The following is a 5,981-nucleotide window of genomic DNA, read 5'->3' as shown; positions in this document are numbered from 1 at the left end:
AGCTTTGTGTGTACACATACATCAATAGCATGCCCTTAAATTCTATATAGCAAACTCAGCAAAACAAATAAACCGTAATGCATAACACAACATAAATATAGTTTAAAGTATACATCGATCTAATAAAATGACACTTTTCTGCACGTTTAGAATAAACCGTTTTATGCGAATGTCGAACAACTTTTTTTCCAAATTTATGACTTATTGACATCGTCTTACTTTATCCATAAATAACATTTATGAATATTTCTTGTGAGGTCTGGAGACTATTTGAGCCAACTGATTGCCCATGCAGAAAGAAAGCATGTCTATAAGTCAATGAAATACAAACGGTATAAGTAACTGTGCAATCAGTGTACATCAGTCATGTCATGTTTTCAGGATTCTAAATCTTTATTCATAATTAATTATGAATAATTTTCAACAATCTTAAATTGACCTCGAATAGATTCGCAGGCGACACAAAACAATTAGCGAGTCTGTAGGAATACGGTTATTTAATTGAACAAGTTGTGTTTATTTGACACACGAACCACTTACACGTTCGTGGTATGGTATTAAACAAGTTGTGTTTATTTGACACACGAACCACTTACACGTTCCTGGTTTTTAGTCTTTTGAAGATATCACATATATGTAAAGAGATAAAATAAATCAAGCTTAGTAAGTTTTCTTGATTCAACACTTATGTGCTGATATGTTGTTGTTGCGACACAACGCAATAAACACAAAACATATTGTGAAATGAAGTAAAGATGTCTCGTTTATTTCATATTCGCTTCATTCGCAAAATTATATCGCACTAGAATTGCAATGTGCAACCATGTAATGTATAGTGATCAAAACCACCACGTATGACATATAAATCTTTAGGTAAAATGCATTATCAACGAAGTGTATTGTCAGATAGTTTTTTCTGTCAAGACTTTCAAATAGGAATTGATAAATTTATCGATACAAAGCGGGATAGAAATCTACGATATCATATCCTTATTTTTGAGAATGGCGTATAATGCAATAATATCAATTGTGAATAAAAGTCATACCAAATATGACTTACTGCGCTTAATATACCACATGATTAAAACGGTGTTCACAACCTTAATTGTAGATTGGTAGAATCGGTCTACCGATTAATCCCGTTTTAAACATCAAATCATGTGTATTGGCACGTTATTTTATGAATCTACAATATAAAATAAGTTGTATTTCAATTATCCAATCAAATCTGAAAGGGTTTTGAGTGAAACACTATCTGAATAACATCACAAATACACACTCGATGTCAAGACCCCCAATACAAAATAAAATATAACTCATTGCAGGTAATCGTCGTGTATCTCATGAAGAGGCTATTCTATGTGTAGCAAGCGAATATTAATATTATTAGTATTCATTTTTAATTATGTTTCTTTGTTATAATATAGTGTTGGTATGTAGTTGGTATATAAGTCAAATACATCATTGAGGTGTAATGAGAAATACTTATTGTATCGCTCGCAAGAAGTACAAATATTAAAAGCCATTCGCCTAGGGTATACTTGTATTATTTAAAATCTTGGTATTATATTGAAGTGCTTACTATTGTATTGCAATCAGCGAGTACACGTCCTGCTTGCATTGAATGATTCTAAGCTTAAGACAAACATGATACTGGTTTCTACTTTATGTTTAGCGTATCATATGAACACCGGTTTAACAGTTGCTATGCTGTTCCTACAAATCAAGAAAAATTTCTTAACGAAATGTTTGCTAAACATTGTGTATTCCTTTTTTTAACATTAAAAGGATATATTAAACCGAAGTGTTCTCGGTTTGGGAAAAGGACAAGAACACAAAAAGTTAAATATACTTTAAAAATGAAAGTATAAATTGTATTCAAACAAGCGACGATAACTCTAATGACAAACTTTACAATAAGAAAAATGGTCGTTTAATTTAATACTGCAAACAATACAAGAGGACCGACATGAATGCTCTGAATTCAATACAAGAGGACCATTATACTTTAAGTGACGATTACGTCGTATACTAGAATTATATTTGTGATAAGCATTGGTACGTTACGAAAACGATAAATAGTAATACTTCGATGAATTATAAGACTGATATCGCTTCATATTTGACTCGCTAGAATATAACTTAAGAACTTTCAAATTAATAAACATGGCTTGGACAAGTTGTTAACAATTATAGTTTTTAATCAAATGCATCAGCTATTCGCATTTGTATTAATAAAAGAAGTCATTGTATAAACTATAGTTTTTTTAATCGTTTAAACCTCTTGCTTTCTCAGTTGGCTAATAAATATCAAAGTTACCTCGGGCTCATTTGAATAGATACCGAATAAATCCCAGAGCGACAAAGTCGGACAGAAAGTATACTAGTGAATCTTTAAACGGATTTAATAATAGAAAAGGTGATAGTTTATCAAAGTTTATATTCACTGATATTATTGATAAAAAAGTATCGCTTTATAGATAGTTCCTGACGAAATTTGTGTAATTGCCACCAAAGTCATTGTACAGGCACGTAATAAACGTGATGATCGAATTTAGCTCCTTTGTTAACACTTGCATCGCTATTATTGTCACACTTATTTTTAATAATATAATTACTCAATTATGTCTATGTATTGGATATTCCGATCATCCTATGCTATTAGGAAAGAAGTATATAATTATGTCCAACTATAGACTGTATACGGTACAGTCTGTGTAACTGAATCTTTTACGCGTATTACAGTAAATTCGTTATGCCGAAAGTGCACACTTACATCGATGATGATGCTCCATTATGTTTTAAGTATAACTATTAAATTGGCTATATCAGATTCGCCAGGTATTGCATATTATTATCCCAATCTTTAAAAGGCGTTGTCCCAAAAATAATTAAAATCCTGTAAAATTCATGTACATATGGATGCCTATTACGATGATAAAGTACATCAATTATATAGAAATCAATGAGGCTGATTTTGCAATCAGTTTGGTTCGTATGCTTTTCAAACATATAGTGTCTAGCGTATTTTTAACATATAAAAGCATAATATAGTATCCGAGTTTACCGCTGTGTTTGGCTTTACCGAAGGTTGTGGACGATTCCGACACTCTAATATGTGAGCGTCAGTATGCGTTTATATGGCACGCAGTAAATTAGAATCACTTTGGCGAATACAAATTCATTAGATAGAAAAAAAAGTGTTTATTTATTTAATATTTACTGTTCGTGTTTTTATTTGAAAGGATGCAACTTTAAATTACACAGTCACTGTGTTTTAACTGAATTATATGGGAGAAAAATAATCGTCATTGCATTATTTAAACAAAAGAGCAACACGGGAAAGAACACAATCACTTTAAATTACACATTAAATGTAAAACATTAAATATTATTTAAAAAAAAGGTCAATGTATTAAATCATCTTACATCGACGAACATCAAAAACAGTCCACATTTGCAAATAAATTTAGAGTTGAGTGAATGATTGTTTTGCTTCGGACGTTTTGAATACTCTTTTTTTATCAAGCAGATATTTATCCTACAGCTAAATGATTTTATAGAACAAAATAGGACTCATACAGAAAAGATAAGGTCTTCTCCTCGGATATTTTAAGATACAGTTTATCCCACAGATATTTTAGAACATGTACATAGGGACTACTTTTTTGGCCTTTCACCCCTGATTGCGTCATTCAGGTCATTGGGTACGCAGTCGTTGAACGAGTTAACGAGTGTGCGTGCTTACGATGGATTATTAAGAGGATTAGATCTATACACGGCTGAGCCGGGCCGAGCAGTGATAATCGGCCCGCAGGAAGCATAACGGCCCAAGGGCTTTAGCGACCTGGGGCAGATTATCACTGCCCGGCCCGGCTCAGCCGTGTATTTAACGTACTATAACATATATCTTACTTTTATACTAAATTATAAATGGGCACAGGTTTAGAGTCATACAATCATACTATTTTGGTCCTTCACTAAAATGTATGAGCAATCAGCTTTCCGTACTTATATTTTCATTGAATTGATTGCGTACCGGTAAAGTTCAATCTAGCCGTGTGTGTTTACGATGGATTATGAATCCGAATAAAAGTGTTGGGATATAAAACTGGAATGAAACTGGTGAGACTGCATTTTCGAATTCGTTAAAATGTCGAATGTACTCGAATAACGCGATGTTTTGTTGAACAATTGATGGATTAAATTTAAGAAAAATATCAGTGATTTGTTCTTAAACTGTTCGAAGGAAATCGATGTTGAGTTAAAAGGGTAATTTCTTTGATGAATAAGTCGTTCCTTTGTCAGTCGATCAAATAATGTCTATTCACAAAGAATTGCATGCTTGCATCCAGTGCTTTAAAATGGAAAAGATGGATGGCGATGAAGAAATGTGTCCAGAATTTTAACTCGTCATGGAAGCAAATTAAACTTGATAAAAATAAACATGGTTATTACACAACTTCGGTGAGTAGATCAATAACAAGTAGATGTTTTACTTTGTTATGTCAGTAAGTAAAAAGTTTGTGAAAAGAAGAGTTGTTTATAGATTAAAATTAACAATATTGGCTGGGATAAATGCTGAATCATGCTTCACGTAGGTGTCTACACATTTTGTAAATTTAAAAATGGCAGCCATTTTTGTTTTCAGTATTTTACAGTGATAAAGCAAGAATTGTAGTTTGAACATAACCGTCTGTGTTTTACTTGAGTGTGTAACATTTGGAACGCTGATTAAATTTGAATCGCGGGGTATGGCGATATTTTGTCTCGTTTCTCTTCTTTTGCGTGGAATTCTTAAGGACTATTTCGGGTTATGTAAACGGGAAAGAATAGTATATTACTACGCAATGTAAGATTCAGTTAATTGAATGTGTTTTTGCTTTTATTTTATAAATTAAAGACTACTATTTTAATTGCATCAGGAATAAATTAAATTAAAAAAATATTGTAGGATAAATAGATATGTTAGTGTGATATGTACTTAAATTTATTCCACTCGTCTCAGAAAAGCTTACAAGGCTCGGCAAACCTTGCCATCTTAACCTTTCTTCACTCGTAGGATAAATAGAAAATATTATGTGAGTTTTGGATAAAGATCAAGTTTATCATGCGAGGCTTAGAACCGATGTAGCGCGAGGCTTGCTGAGCGCTAACATGGTTCGTGCCGAGCATGATAAACTTGATCTTTATCCAAAACTCTAATAATATTCGCTATATATTTATCCTATTATTTTGTGGTCGTTTATCGTTCAAAAAGAGTAAAAATACTTTAAAATTCAAAGAAACCGCGCTGGTTTTCCAAGTTGACTCCGAAGTGTTTGTTTACTTCAACGTCATCATTTGCTATGACGTCACATTGAAACATGTAGTGTTCTTAAGATAGAGATCGGAAAACCGTGGTCTAAAAATAGCGATAGTATAAAGGTAAAGTTTATACGATCGTTGTTATACTATCGATTTTCATCTGGCAGTGTTCATTCTGGGCAGCGCAATTGCAGGATTTCCGCATCGAAATTCTAATGGGCGCAATCTAAATATTATCAGTGGGCCATTCGGGCGCATACATAATATATTTTGCGCATTTAAAATTATATCAGTGGGAAATTTCATTATAAAAAACAAAGCGACGAAATCGTACTGAGAATTCTAAACAAGGGTCTGCTGAGTCGAAATGTAGGTGGAAAATAACCGTTGCTTGGCTAACTGTGGCACTGTGTTGAATCCTGCACTTCCATTGGTTGATAGATGTCACATGTCAGCAAACTGTGTAAACGTCATCAGAAAGTGTTGAAAAAGTGTGTCAACATATTTTGTTGCAGTTTCAAACGTTTTTAATAAACAATAAAGTGTTTAAACATGTCAAAGTGTAAAGCAGAAAAGGAGAGCAGCGAGAGACGAACTCTCCTACATTTTTTAACAAAAAACCAAGGGAAAGTGAAAGGACTTCTGATCAGTATGGTGGCAAAACAGCAGATGCT

Source organism: Dreissena polymorpha, chromosome 3 (genome assembly GCF_020536995.1).
Source record: "Dreissena polymorpha isolate Duluth1 chromosome 3, UMN_Dpol_1.0, whole genome shotgun sequence".
In the NCBI taxonomy this organism is placed as follows: domain Eukaryota; kingdom Metazoa; phylum Mollusca; class Bivalvia; order Myida; family Dreissenidae; genus Dreissena; species Dreissena polymorpha.
This window is presented reverse-complemented; position numbering follows the sequence as displayed.